This window comes from Dromiciops gliroides, chromosome 1 (assembly GCF_019393635.1).
Source record: "Dromiciops gliroides isolate mDroGli1 chromosome 1, mDroGli1.pri, whole genome shotgun sequence".
Lineage (NCBI taxonomy): Eukaryota > Metazoa > Chordata > Mammalia > Microbiotheria > Microbiotheriidae > Dromiciops > Dromiciops gliroides.
Window position 1 is genome coordinate 178,268,334 of NC_057861.1, and position 16,298 is coordinate 178,284,631.

General features: G+C 37.4%; 1 protein-coding gene across 1 annotated transcript in view; it reads right to left on the reverse strand.

Annotated features, from left to right (window-relative positions):
• Window positions 1-16,298, reverse strand: part of DTNBP1 (dystrobrevin binding protein 1) — a 192,859-nt gene that overhangs the window by 34,992 nt on the left and 141,569 nt on the right. The gene's annotated exons all lie outside the window — the stretch shown is intronic.

Consider the following 16,298-nt stretch of genomic DNA (forward strand, 5'->3'; position numbering starts at 1 on the left):
ATTTAAAGCCTCAACACAGACTTGAAATAATGATGCTTCCAAGCTAGCATATTTTTATAATTAAAAATCCAACATTGGGAAAAGTCAAACTGAACTTTACTACCTCAATTATATCATCCTTAATTATGTTAAACAGATTTAAAATACCATAGGATTTGATGGCTCAACAATTGTCAGGCGTTTTGGCAAAAGAACCTATTTGAGCAAAATGACAGTTAACACAATGTCCCTTCCAGCTCTATCTAGTTTGATGGTGCTATGTATCAACCTTCTTCTGTGTTATCCCAGAACAATACCTGAAATACTATTCTGAATATCAAATGTCAAAGTCAAGGGGAGTAGAAACTATGTAAATGGTATGTGATGGGAAGATATCAAAGTACAATTCTCAATAAGGAAGGCATATTTTCTGAACACACTAAAACAGAAGAAAAAACACAGTAACAGCTTAGAAAACAGCAGCTGAGACAGGGATCAATAAGTTGTGGCATATGATAGAGTTTTAATGTTGCTATAAAAAATAAAGAAATAGAGGTTTTCAAATTGATGCAAAAAGACATATGAACTGATGCAAAGTGAAGTGAGTGGAATCACATGATGAATTTATACTAAAACATTAGTATTATAGAAATTAATATTTTTGAAGATTTTTATAAACTAATAAGAGCCAGGAGAAGAAGTTATACAATAACAAAAAACACTGTAAAGACAAACAACTTTGAAAGCTAGAAGAACTATACATGATTCTAGAGGACTGATGATGAAACATACTGTTTACTTCCTGACAGGTAAAAAATTTAGGGTACAATATATATACATACACACATACATATATACACACACATACATATATATATATATATAAATACATCTAGTCCTTTCCTTATATATACACATGTATATGTATGTGTGTGTGTGTATATATATATATATATATATATATATATATATATAAATATAAAATTATATAATTATCTATTTGTATACAGTCAAGGAGGGGATTTGTGCTTGCCCTTGTATACTTGTTATAAGGAATGTGTTTTTCTTTTCTTTCCCCCCAAACCCCTGCAATGGGATAGGGTTGGGGTGGAGAGGAAAGAAAATAAAGTTTTGCTAATTAAAAGAATAGAAGTGTGTATGTGTGTGGGGACAGTGCTACAGATACGGACTTTTGCATGCACTTTTAGATGAAATGACTGTATGTATATGTGGACAGTGCTCCAGATGTGGACTTTTGCATGTACTTTCAGATGTGATGGTTGCATTATTAACCTAAATAATTTTACTCTGTTATAAAGAGATCTCCAAAAGAATGGGGATAAAACAGGGAAATGAGGATACACTAATATGCCCTTTAGGAAGAGGCTAAGGGGAAATTAAGCTGGTCTATGTAATCAGCGTGGCAAAGACTAAACAAAATACCTGCACTTAAGGGATTCTGTTTAGTTCAGGAAAGACTTAAGGACTATGGAAATGTTAACGGAGTGAATTACAAAATAATGGCTATCAAACACGTAAAACATACACACACACATACATATGTTTGTGCACCATGTATATATACAAACACACATATACATAGATATTTTAAATTATCTCAAGTAATCAAAGGAAAATACAGTTTATAGCTACTCCTCTTAATGTTCTTACCTACAAAAATAATGAAGAGAATTCCATTAGAAGAAGTTGATGGCAACTGAACATAAGTAATTGATAAGTTGAAGAAATTATTAAAGCTATAAATTAATTCAAAATATAAATTAAAAATGGAAGTGGCAATGTACTCCAGAATTCTGCATAAAAGAACTTGAGACAAGAAGTTAATTTGTATTATTGCAATCAAAGAGAATAGACTCTTCTGGACCTCTGAGTATTTCTAATATTTTTATTTAATTACTGTTACTAAAATCATATGCAAAGGAGACATAATTTTGTGAGTTTATTGTGTTTCAACAAAAGAATGAGCAGATAGATACATTGGAAAAATATTCCTAAAAAAATCCACATGCTACCTTGGAAATTAGCAGGTAAAACTGTCCGGTAATTGCATATTTGCTGTTAAGGCAGCCCTAGTAAAATAATATTAAGTGACGGGTCTGTACTCTTAGCTGCTTAACAATCTAATACAGAAAGGGATGGAAATTATTTTTCTTTGGGGGAGCTGCTCACTCAATTGTTCTGTAAGTAAATATCACTCAACTAAAGAGTAGGATCAAATAGTTTTAGGAAAACTCTGGGAATTTAAAGTCAATATGATCCATCAAGAAATGTTTAATTCCAAGCCAACTGAAAGTGGATTTTTTTTTCTTGTCCTCATTTTATCAACACACACACACACACACACACACACACACACACACATTTTATCAGAGACTGTACTAAGAAAAAGGAATTACACTCTAATAATTAGGAAAAACATTTTTGAGGGTACTTAATGACTGATATTGTTTACTCTTCTAGATTTTTAGAATACAATTGACAATTCTGACCCATGACATTTGCAAGTCCCTAGGTAGTAGATGAATGTTTGATGAGAAGTTATAATTATTCTAAATAATTTAAACATAAGCCCTGTTAGCAAATGAACAGTTTTCAAACATTTAAAACACATCCATCATTGATGTTAAGCTAAAATTAGAAGTGAAGAACACTGCTTGATTCTTTAAAAAAATTATAATTATATCATTTGATCTATAGTGCTTAAAATAAGCAACAGACTTTCTCAAAGATGAGCCTCCTGATCTCTGCAGAAATGTTTTACATAGCAAGTAATTCAAGAAACAACATATTGTTTTTCTTGTTGTGTACAAAAGAACAAACTGTGATACAGACTGTTGTATATGTATTAGTTATGGATTGTTTTAGTTTTTAAGTGACACTCCCCTCCTTCAAAAACCATTTCTTAAGTACATTGGTACATTGGAAAAAGCATCGTATTTCTGTTTAGGAAGCTTTGGGGTTCAAATCCAACCCTAACACTTGCGTGAATTTGAAGATTTTCTAGGATACTATGACTGCAGCCACCTAATGCTTGTAACGATTGGAATGACACCACCTGCTGGAGAGCTACTGTAGCAAAGCTCCGCTATGAGGAGAAGGCATCTGAGGGCAAGCCATGCGGCTTTTCTTTGGCATCAGGAAGTGATGTTTGCTTGTGGGAGGAAGAAGGGGCGAGGCTGGGTCTCTCACTTTTTTTTCACCAGGACATTCATGGAAAGCAGAGCAGGAGAACTGTAGGTCCCCGAGATAGACAGCTGAATCTAGGCCTCTTTTTCTCTCTCTTCACCAAATTCTTATTCTCCTTAATAAATGCTTAAAAGTCTACACTCTTGCTAAAGCTTATAATTTATTGTCGACCACTCATTAGATATTTTAGACAGTATAGCTAGAATTTTAGCCCCTTACATACTGAAACCACTTCCTCTGTAGTTAAGTGAAGTCAGGTCAATAAATTAAGTGCCTCCTAAGGATGTGCCAGGCACTGTGCTAAGCACTGGGAATACAAAAGGGGGGGGGCAAAACAGTTCCTGCCCTCAATATTTTAATGGAAAAGCTACATTCAAACAGGGGGAAAATGCAAATGACTATGGAACAAACAAGATATATACATAATAAACTTAGAGGGAAGGCTTTAGCATAAAGGGGGATTGGGAAAGACCTCTTACAGAAGGTGGTGGGATTTTGGTTGAGTCTTGAAAGAAGCTGGGGAAGCCAGGGGGCAGAGATGAGGGAGAAAATTCCATGTATGGAGAACAGTCAGTGAAAATGAATGGGGTCCATAGATAGAATATTTTGTTTGAGAAAGAGCAAGGAGGCCAGAGTCACTGCTGGCAGAGTATATGAAGGAGAGTAAGGCATAAGCAGATTAGAAAGGTAGGAAGGGGCCAGGTTATGAAAGGCTTTTATATATGAGTCCAGAAATGACAGGGAGTAACTGTATTTTCTTGAATAAGGTAGTAGCATGGTCAGAACTGCACTTTAGGAAGATCACCTAGAGAAACAAATCAGCAGGCTATTGCAATAGTCCAGGAGTGAAGTGATTGGGCCTGCACCAGGGTAGTGGCAACATCAGAAGAGAGAAGAGGATATATTTAAGAGATATTACAAAGACACTGTCAGGACTTGGTAACTTATTCATTAAAGGGGGCAAGAGAGAAGTTGAGGATGACACATAGGTTTTGAGCCTGGGTGAATGGGAGAATAGTGGTGCTCTCAACAGTAATATGGAAGTTAGGTAGAAGGGAAGGTTTGGGAGGAAAAAGAGTAAGTTCAGTTGTGGACAGTTGCTGATTGAGAGAGTGGGGACAGAGGAGATACTGCAAGTCACCCTCAATCCTCTTCATTAAAAATCCCCATAAGCCTCAGAGAACGGGACATGGGAACAGAAGGTCCAGAGTTACAATTTCCAGATTTAATATGAGACCAAAGTCTCATATTAAGAAGAGCCCTTTCTGCTCTAAAGTAGATCCACAAGATTCCCCAAAACATTACACCAAAGTAGAAGGGATTGCCTTGGTAGACAGTGAGTTCCCTGTCACTGGAGTAATTCATATACAGCCTGATAAAAATTACAAAAATGGTTCTGCAAGGGAACATGAGGCACTGGCCAACTGTGCAAAAGAATGCATGATTTAGGCTGGGTTATGATTAGACTGTCTCTTTTTTTTTTTTTTTTTAGTGAGGCAATTGGGGTTAAGTGACTTGCCCAGGGTCACACAGCTAGTAAGTGTTAAGTGTCTGAGGCCAGATTTGAACTCAAGTACTCCTGACTCCAGGGCCGGTGCTCTATCCACTGTGCCACCTAGCTGCCCCTAGACTGTCTCTTAAGAGCCTTCTAACTTTAGGGTTCAGAGTTAGCACAACACTTTTTGCCAAGGATAGAGCTCTGAAAACTTACAAAAAGAAAATTACTTTGAAAACATTTCAGTGTTGAAAAACAACTCAACACTAATGATGACACAAAAAATGTTTACTGTAATATGACTTTTACGTAGTTATTTAATTTCATTCAGATTTATAGTCACTACAGCATTATAGCACAATGCTATAGAATTACAGTTCTGGTAATCTTATAATCATTGTCATATCCACTTGGTAATAATTATATATAAGCAACATTAAACATTTTTGTTTTTTCTACCTAGGTTCCAACAAGCAATTAATGAGAAATAATATAAAGTATGAAATAATGTACTATTCCATATAGAATGTTTCTTCAGTTCACAAAATTTTGATTAGTATGGAGTACTTAAAATCCCAAAGGTTAATAACTTTTCAAAAGTTAAAATGATCAGAGAGAGGCCACAAAATATAGAATAGAAAAAAATGTTTTCACCTTCTCCTATAACTCCATCTTAACAAAACAAAAAAAGTTTCAAATTTCTTGGATAACTTCTGGGTTACAGATCAAGAAGTCCTATATCCCCATTTCTATTGTACCTAGCAATTTCACTGCACCTGCTAAAATATTTCGGGGAAATCTTACTAGAAACTATAGATTTTTCATTTGCCCACTTATTCAAGATCATATTTTAATATCACAATAATTTTTTTTTTTAGTGAGGCAATTGGGGTTAAGTGACTTACCCAAGGTCACGCAGCTAGTAAGTGTCAAGTGTCTGAGGCCGGATTTGAACTCAGGTCCTCCTGAATCCAGGGCCGGTGCTTTATCCACTGCACCACCTAGCTGCCCCCACAATAATTTTTTAAGTAGTCCACAGCACTGAACAAACAGTGGTCCCAAATGAAGACAACAATAGAGAACCCCCTGGGTCATCCTTTAGTCCAACCAACACATTTGTTCTGACTGGGTCTGGGCTCTGCTTTCAGCAAGAAAAAGAGTACAAGAGAAGGGAAAGTGAGGTCAAGAAAGAAGCTTCTGGTCACCAGGGCTCTCACTTGCCCAGAGACTATGGAATTGTACTAAGAAGAAGTACGTTAGTTCCTTCTTGGAGATTTTACCTGAAGTTTTTGACAATCAATTTTTTTTTCTTTTCTTTCTTTTTTTTTTTTTAGTGAGGCAATTGGGGTTAAGTGACTTGCCCAGGGCCACACAGCTAGTAAGTGTTAAGTGTCTGAGGCTGGACTTGAACTCAGGTACTACTGACTCCAGGGCCAGTGCTCTATCCACTGTGCCACCCAGCTGCCCCGACAATCAATTTTTTAAAATATTTTTTCTGCCTTTTCTGGAAAAAGGAAAATTCTTCTGTTTCTTAAACTTTGGGGTTAGGCCCTGGTACTGCAGCCTGGTCTTAGGTATTTTGTATCAAAATAATGCTAGAATAGTATGATCTGTACTGATATAAAATTGAATATTAATTGATTTACTAACAGTGACTCTCCAAAGTAAATTGAAAACTGAAATGCTTACAGAAGAAACAAGAACAAATGGAGTATCTCATCATATTACACTTAATGATTTCAAATTTCAATAATTTAAATGAGATTTCATGAAATTATCTAAGATTTAATAAATTTCTTAGTCCCTACCTTCTTGGCTGGGCTTCTGACTACTCAGACTTTGCCACCATGACACAGCTACTTTCTCATACTAGAACATTCCTTTTTATTTTTATTTATTTAAAGTTTTGAGTTCCAAATTGTATCCCTCTCTCCCCTCCCCAAGGTTGCAAGCAATCAGTGTAAGTTATACATGTGCAATTATGTAAAACATTACCATATTAGTCTAGAACATTCCTTTGCCTATATATACTGTTCCCCTCCTCCCATTGCTGAATTCCTTTTGGGGGCTTCCATTTTGGGGATAAGCTCAAGATAGTTAGGCTTCTGACTCTAAATGTTGCTACCATGCCCCCTCCTTTTTTGTGTGTGTTCTTCCCCCATTCGAATGTAAGCTCCAATTAACACTTACTAGCTGTGTGACCTTGGCAAGTCACTTAACCCCAATTGCCTCACTAAAAAAAAAAAAAAAGAATGTAAGCTCCTTGAAGGCAGGGACTGTCTTTCTTTCTGTTCCGTGGATAGAGCACTAGACCTAGAGTTAGAAAGACCTGAATCCAATTTCAGATACTTACCAGCTGTGTAAGCCTAGGCAAGTTATTCCATTTGTATACTTCAGTTTTATTTGTAAAATGAAAATAATAGACCTAACTCTTCTAGGATTTTTGAGAGAATCAAATGGGATAAAGCACTCTGTAAACCATAAAGCGCTATCATAATGCTAGCTGTTGTTCTTATTATATATATTTGCATCTCCAACACTCAGCACACTGTTTGGCTTATAATAAGTGTTTAATAAATGCTTGTTGTCTGTCTCCCTGTCCAGATACTCTATTTAAACAAGGTAACATGCTTATTCAATACTTTCTTTGGAGAGTTCTGTATGCTAACTGGGTGAACTGAATAGGACACTAATCCAAATAGCAGTCTCTAGAAGACCAATTCAAGTGGTGTTAATCCATTAACAAACATTTATTAAGCGTCTACTCTTTTCCAGGCTCTCAATCACTAGGAATTCAAATACAAAAGGCAGTCCCTGGTTTTAAGTGGTCCCTCAACAAGACCCACTAAGATTCTACAAAACTAAGATACAGCAAAAGAAGAAATAGTCATATAAGATGAGCTGAAACTACTGAATACTGCCAAAAGGTACTCATGGCCTCCATTTCCTCTCCTCTCACTCCTCATCTCCTTGTCATCTGGCTAACATCTTCTTCATGCAACTGAAACTATCCTCTCCAAAGTAACCAGTGATCTCTTCATTGACAAATCTGATGGTCTCTTCCCTAACTACCTACTGTATTTGACAATGTTAACCAGCCTCCTGATATACAACACTCCACTCTCAACTCTGGGTGTTTTCACTGGCTGTCTCCCATAGCTGGAATGCTCTTTCTCTTCATTTCTGCCATCTGGCTTCTGAAGATTCTTTTAAGTCTCAGCTAAAATTCCTTCTTCAAGAAACTTTCTCCAGTCCTCCTTGATCTTAGTGACTTCCCTCTGAGACTAGATCCAGTTTATCCTTTACAAATATTGTCTGTCCATCATTGTTTGCACGTTGTCTTCTCCATTAGAGTTCCTTGAGAGGAGGGACTGTTTTATGCTTTTCTATGAATTCCAAATGCTTAGCACAGTGCCTGGCACATAGTAGGTATTTAATAAATGCAAATTAACTGACTGACTTTTCTCCTGGATACTCCCTCTTCTCTGGATTTTGACATTTCTCTCTACTGGTTCTCCTCCTATATGGCTGACTGCTCTTTGTCAGTCTCCTTTGCTAACTCATCATGCACATCTTGCCCCTTAACTGTTGGTATTCTTGAAACTTTTGTCCTAGGCCCTCTTCTCCTTTTATACACTCTCTCTTAGTAACTTCATCAGTTTCCATAATCTTAACTAGAAGATAACTGCCACATCTATACATCCAACCTATCACTCCCTTGAGCTTCGATCCCCAGTAACCAATTGCTTATTGGACATTTCAAACTAGATATCCCAGAGTCATCTTAAATTCAACATGTCAAAAACTAAACTCATTATTTTCCTCCCTAAGGACTCACACCAGAAGAGTTAAATTTCCTTAAACACCCTAACCTTGCAGATCCTCAATTTACTCCTCTCTCATGAAATACTTGTCCACCTAACCTCAGCCACACATAAAGAAGAACATTCTCATAATATTGCCATCATCCACAAATGAACCACTTCCATGTTCATGAGCTCTGAAATTCCCTGATCTGATCACAATCTATTGGCATTCTACCTCTTCCTTTGCCTTCCAAAACCAAACCCTACTCTTCATCAACATTGTTATCTCTAATCCCTTCATCTTTCAGTTCTCTCACAGGCCATCCCCCTTGCACTAGCCACACTGATTCCTTGCACATCTTAACTGGGTCCTTGGCCCTGTTAACATAACACCAATCATGTCCTGCCTCAGCTCTGAATCACTCCAACCATGTACTGCATTCACTCTGATATACTTAGTGCTAAACAAAGGTAGAGAAAATAATACAACCATGCTGACTGAGTTCAATATAAATTAATGCTACCTAATGTCAACTGGATCCTCACTGCTGCTAAGCAATCCTTTTACACCTCCCCAATTAACTGTCACACTCACCATGGGGGCTTTTACAAACCTTTTCATCTTTCCTCCAATGAAAGGTTTCTTCCATTGTTCCCCTGTTCCTCACCTGGATAGCTGAGAACTTTGCCTCATATTTTATTGAAAAAAAAAATTAAGGCCATTCATAAAGACAACCTTCTTTTCCTCTTCTTACCTCCTATCACCTAGATGCCTTCTGCCACTCTCCTCCTTTACCTTGTTCTCATAAGATGATGAGGTGTCCCTTCTTGCCAAGGCCACACCCTTTCCATGCACACATGATCCAATTCCATCCTGTCTGCGCCAGAAGATTTCCCTATCATCCCCACTCGGTTATTTTCAATCTCTCCTTTTCTATTAGCTGTTTTCCTTCTGCCTGCAAACATACCCATATCTCCCCCATCCTAGAAAAACAAACAAAAAAGCTTTCATTTGCTCTACTCCTCTCTCAGCTATCCTCCCATACTTCTCCTGCCTGTTGTGGCTGAGCTCCTTGAGAAGGCTGTTTACAACAGGTGCCTATACTTGCTCTTCTCTCATTCTCGTCTTAATTCTTTGTAGACTGGCTTACCATCTCATCCATCATAGCTTTTCCCAAAGTTAGCAAAGATCTCTTAAATGCCAAATCAAATGGCTTTTTTCTCAATCCCCATCCTTCTTAACCCCTCTGCAGTCTTTGACACTGTTGATCACCCTCTTTTCCTTGATAAGCCCTTCTCTCTAGGTTTTTCTGGACACTACTCTCTCTTGGTTCTCTGCCTACTTATATGATCCCTCTTTTCCTGGATCTTCATCAAGGTCATATCTGCTAACCATGGTTATCACATGAGGTTCTGTGTTGGGCCTCTTTTCTTTTCTTTTTTTTTTTTTTTGATGAGGCCATTGGGGTTAAGTACTTACCCAGGGTCACACAGCTAGTAAGTGTCAAGTGTCTGAGGCCAGATTTAAACTGAGGTCCTCCTGATTCCAGGGCTGGTGCTCTATCCACTGTGCCACCTAGCTGCCCTTTTTCTTTTCTTTATATGTTATTTAATTGATGATCTCATCAACTTCCATGGAATCAACTGTCATCTATTCTTAATGATTCTCAAATCTACGTATCCTGTCCTGCTCTCTACTGATATCAAACTCTGTATCATCTCCAACTGCCTATTAGACATCTTGAACCAGATCCTGTAGATCAAAGGTGTCAAATCCAAGGCCTACAAAACTCCCAAAAGGGGCCAGAACCAGATTGTAATTGGGAAATACATAACAAAATAAATAAAAATGTAATCCAACATGGATAACATTAATTTGTGGTTTTCTAAGTCATCATGCAGCCCTCAGGCATCTGTTTTTATTTGAGTGTGATACTAATGCTATAGACATTTTAAACTCAACATGAATAAAACTTAATTCATTATTTTCCCCCTCAAACCCTCTTCCTTTTCAAACTTTCCTATTCCTGTTGAGTTAACCATCAACCCTGAGTCTCCCTTTCATTTCTCACTCTCTCTTACTCCACCATGTTCCAATCTGTTGCTAAGGCCTTTCAGTTTCACTTTTGTTAACACATTTTGTATACACCCCCTTCCATGCTTTGGCAATGCCACCACTTGGTACAGGCCCTCATCCCCCCATGCCTGGACTATTACAACAGCCTATTTATTGGTCTTTCCCCACTCCAAGGCATTCTTCACTCAGCTTTCAGAGTGATTTTCTTACAGCACAGTTGTGACCATGTCAGTCCTGTGTTCCAATGGTTCCCTATGATGCAAGTCCAGGATCAAATATTAAACTCTCTATTTGATGTCCAAAGCTCTTCCTGACCCAGCCTCCTTTATCTTTCCAGTCCTCCTCCTCCCTCCCCCCAAGAAATTACATCTCCCAAGTCTGGCATTTTTTTCTTGCTGTTCCCCATTCTTGGAATGCTCTACTTCCTTATCTCTCTCTTTAAGTTCCAGTTAAAATCCCACTTCCTAAAAGAGGCCTTTTTCAAATCCTCTTAATTCTAGTGCCTGCCCTTTGTTGATTATTTCCTATTTATCCCATATATGTCTTGTTTATAGATAGGTGTTTGCATGTTTTCCCCCATTAAACTGCGAACTTTTTGAAGTAGAGACTATTTGTTCTTTCTTCATATCCCTAGGGCTCTCTACAGAACCTGGTATGCAGTAGGTGCTTAATAAATATTTGTTGACTGACACTGCAGTCAAAGCAGTTTTCCTTAAATGCACATTTGGTTATGTGATTTCTCTATTTGATCATTTCCAATGACTTCCTATTCCTAAATACAAACCCCTCTATTTGGCATTTAAAGCCCTATCTTTCTAGCTTCATTGTACATTACTCCATATTCCTCACAAACTAGCCTTCTCTCTATTTTTTTTTTGAATTTTTTTTTTTTTTAGTGAGGCAATTGGGGTTAAGTGACTTGCCCAGGGTCACACAGCTAGTAAGTGTTAAGTGTCTGAGGCCGGATTTGAACTCAGGTACTCCTGACTCCAGGGCCAGTGCTCTATCCACTGCACCACCTAGCTGCCCCTCTTCTCTCTATTTTTCACACATGATATGCCTTCTCCCATGTTCACAACTTTACAGTGCCCATCCCCTAAATAGCGAAGCCTAAAATGCACTCTTCTCTCACATATGCCTCACAGAATTCTCTTCCTTTAAGATATAAGCTCAAGTACCATCCTCTACATGAAGCCCCGATTCCTTCTTCTAGTGCCCTTCTTTTAAAACTATCCTGTACTGGGGCTAGGTGGCACAGTGGATAAAGCACCAGCCCTGGATTCAGGAGGACCTGAGTTCAAATCCAGCCTCAGACATTTCACACTTACTAGCTGTGTGACCCTGGGCAAGTCACTTAACCCCCATTGCCTCGCAAAACAAAAAAAAATCTACCCTGTACTTAAATACTTTATAAATTTGTATTTATTTACTTTATATTTGTGCTGTATATATGTTACATGTATTTGTTGTCTCCACTAGAAATGGAATCTTTTTGTTAGTAGGGATTATTCATTCTTTATACATGTATCTCTGGTGCCTATCAACAGGCCTGATACTCAGTAGCTAACTTAATAAAATACTTGTTTATTGAATTACAAGATATGCAATTTGTCTGACTAAAACATAAAAAGTCACCATGTCAATTTCTTGTAAGATTAACACTTAATATAGACTTTGGAGTTACCTCTAAGGTTTTTCAAATCTAGTTCTATAATCTTGTGATCTTTCCTTATAAATCATCTTGTTACCATCTTGTATCATTATACAGATTATCATAAAGACCCTCAGAACCCCAACAGTATTTAAGGAATAAGGGATACTTTTAGTAGCAAAATTTCAGAAGTAAATCACATGCAAATTAACCCTGTAAATACATTTTAGCTATATAAAGAAATATATAATAATAAGATTGCAAAAGTGAGGAAGAATTCTACAGATAAGATCTATATTATACAGAGACTTCCAGCCCTACCCCCTAAGTCCAAAAATCGTGATTAGTTGTATTTCACAGAGCATCACTTCTCAATCATTTCTCAACGTGAAGTAACAGTTACTGTTACACATCTTATGTTTTTGGTAAATAAATATTTGAAGTATGATAATACAATCTGTGTATGACATACAGCCTGTTCTCAGTAAGAAACCACAAAAAATGTTTTGTCAGGTGAACAAACAATACTGGTTGAGAGTTAAATAATGATGTTGATTATCTAATTAAAGATGACATGCACAAAATATTGAATCAATCCTGTATTGTGATGTATTCTGAATAATAATAATTCCAAAATTCTAAAAATCTTGTAATAATGATTAAGATATGTATTTAAGTTTCCTTTCAAACACATTTGTATATCATCTTGGGAGAAATGATCAGTCAGTCTCCTGAAACTCACTTGTACCAATATGATACAATATTCTCTCTATAGTGGGAAAATATATATTCAATTTGCAATATTTTTAAAACTATGGATTATAAATCACACACTCAACAAATGTCTGTTAAGTGCTTAAGGCAATACAATTGAGGTGTGGGGGGGGGAAATTCCTGGTCTTCAACAACCTTAGAGTCTACTAGTGGGATGGAGGAAGAAAGACAACAAGTATATAAATGACTATATTACAGGTAAAAGCCCATATAAACTGAGGCTCTTTATCCCAAACTCTCACTCTTGCAGTTGAGTCCTGGGTTCCAGAGCAAAATTACATTTTCACCTCAAGGTTCTAGAGGCATTCCTGAGGGCTATGGGGTGATTCTCTGCCTCAATTTGATCCCATACTACTATGCTTCCCCCTAATCTTATCAGCTGAGAATCACTTTAGTTGGTCAGTCTAAAGTAGCTTTTTAGAAAGAGGCATTTACTCCCATTCTCCACTCTCCCCATTGTTCCTGCTCAGGAGATGTCACTAGAAAACCATGTTCACTCCAATTTCTAGAGTGAATCTCTAAACACATTTGGTAGTTTTTAGAAGATGCCTGCTTTGTGGCCAAGTTTCCTGGACTCACCCCAAAAATTCTCATGCAATGTAATTCCAGTATGAAAGCCTTTTCTGAACTTCCTCTAAAACTTTTCAACTGATTGGCTATCTTATCACTTACTTTAAGTGGGGGTAGGTTTGAGTAAATCTATTACCATACCCTTACATTAGACCTAAAATACTGTTTTCATGGTGGAAAAGACAAATGACTGTGGAGGTACAGAGGCAGAGAGATCACCATCAGTTGGATGGTACCAAGGAAGGCTTCAAGAGGAATGTAATATTTCAGCTGTTCCTTCCACAGGATTTAAACAGAATTTGGAAGGCAGAATTGAAGCCTAAAAGAACACGAACAAATGTGAGGAATGTTCTGAAAAATGTACAGCCTCATCTGGCGAGAATGTAGGCTAGCTATGTAGGAATACCGGAAGATAAGGCTAAAAAGACTGGTTGAGGTCAGAGCATGAAGTTTCTTAAATAACAGGCTAATTTTGAGCTTTAATTCGTATAAGCATGAGAAACTATTGAAGGATTGCAAGCAAAGGGAATGATGTAATAATCAAAACTGTGAACTAGGCTACTTAGTCTGGCTGAAGTGTATTGCATGGATTGGAGAGGAAACATCCTGGAGGCAGGAAGGCTAGGAAATTATTGCAATGGGTCAGTCTGGAGGTAATTAGGGCCTGAAGGAGGAAGGGAGGGGGAAGTGAGACTACCCAAAAAAGGCATATGAGAGACACTGTATAGGTAAAATTTACAGTATTTGACAACTAACTGGACATAGGGGATGAGAGAGCTTGAGTAATCAAGAGAATGATTATGTTGTTAACAGAGCAGGGTAATTAAGGAAGAAAAACTTTCAGCAGGGACAAAGGAGGGAGGCAGATCTGACTTCAGTTATACTGAGGATGAGGTGTTGGTGGGACATCTCCCCAGAAAAGTCTAAGAGATAGCTAGATATGTATTAGTGGTATGCAAGAGATAAGAAAGCCTGGAGATGTAGTAATTACATGAGACAGCAGCTATTCCACTGGTGACTGGTTCAAATAAGCAGCTATCATCTTCCTTCTCTCTTATAATGGAACCCCCAATATATTGCCCAAACATAACTCTTCATCCTCACTGACATCTCCAATCCCTGAACTTCTCAGTTCTTTTCTACACTGTCATCCATGCAATGATTGCACTCTCTGCCCTTCCCCATCATGATCCCCTTAGGGAATCAGTTCAACTTTACTCTATTATTCTCTCTAATCCTTTGCCCCCTTACCCCATCCTTGACCTTGCACTGTCAAGCCTCAGCCCTGGATGGCCCCCTTCACCCTCTGCCATTATTCCTAGTCACATGCCACTGAACAAAGCTGGAGAAAATCACAAAATCATGCCGACTGGATCTACTACAAATTTATGTTATGTAATCTCAACTGGGCCCTCACTGCAACAAGGCAATCCTTTTATATCTTCCTAGTTGACTCATTGGCCCATTAACTACAAAATCTTATTCAAATCATTGCCACATCCCTTAGAAAAAAACAGTGCAATCCATTGATGCCTACCTACTTGCTGTTGCTCAAATAAAACACTCTATCTCCCAACTCTATGAATTTTCTTTTCTAAAAAATTTTTTTCAGTCAGTAAAAATCTGCCTTTTCATTCTCCTACCCCAACTTCCCCCACCCCTCAAATAAAAACAAAAGAAAAAAAATCCATTACAAATATGGTCAAACAAAGCATATTTCCAAACTGCCCATGTCCCAATTTTTTTTTTTTGTCCCATTCTGCACTCTGGAGTCCTTTACCTCTCTATCAGGAGGTAGGCACAGCATGTTTCATCATTAGTTCTCTGGAATCATGGTTGGTCATTATACTGATCAGAGTCCTAATTCTTTAAAAGTGATTTGTATTTACCATATTGTTGTCATTATATAAATTGTTTTTCTAGTACTATTCACTTCACTCTGCAGGAATTTATAAAAGTCTTTTTAGGGTTCTATGAACCTTCATAATTTCCTACAGCCCAACAGTATTTTATCACATTTATATCCATAACTTTCTCAGCCATTCCCCATTTTCAGGCAAGTTCCCAGATTCTCATTCTTTACCACCTTAAAAAAATCTATAAATATTTTTGGGCATCTTGAGAGTTTGTTTTGCTCAGGACTAACCCCTCCCTTATCTTCCCTTTAATCCCCCTTTTCTCCTATTTCCTTGTTGAAATGTATTTCTGTATCCAATTGCACACACATGTATTCCTCCCTCACTTTTCCAGTTCAGATGAGAGTGAGGTTGAAGTGTCAGCTGGTTCCTTCCCTATCTTCCTTGTGTGTGTAGATGTCTACCTGTGCAATCTGATATAAGATAATTTTCACTAACCTTCCTTTCCTTTTCCACCTTCCCTATATATTTCTCTTACCTCTCTTCCTATTTTTCTCTTAAGGAGATCAATACATAACAGAATTATTCTTAGGTTTTATCTAATTAGACTTCCTCTATGATCCTTGATGATGGTAGGGTTCAGAGGGGCATGTATATCATCTTCCTGTATTTGAATATAAGCAGTTTATCCTTATTCAGTCCTTTATCATTTTTCATTTCTGTTTATTTTTTTATGTTTCTCTTAAATTCTGTGTTTGAATTTCAAAGTTTTTAAGTAGCTCTAGTCTTTACATCAGGAAAGCTTACAAGTCCTCTATTTCATTAAAGGTCCATTCATCCTCCCTCCCATCCCACCACAGCATTATTAGTTTTGCTGGGTAAG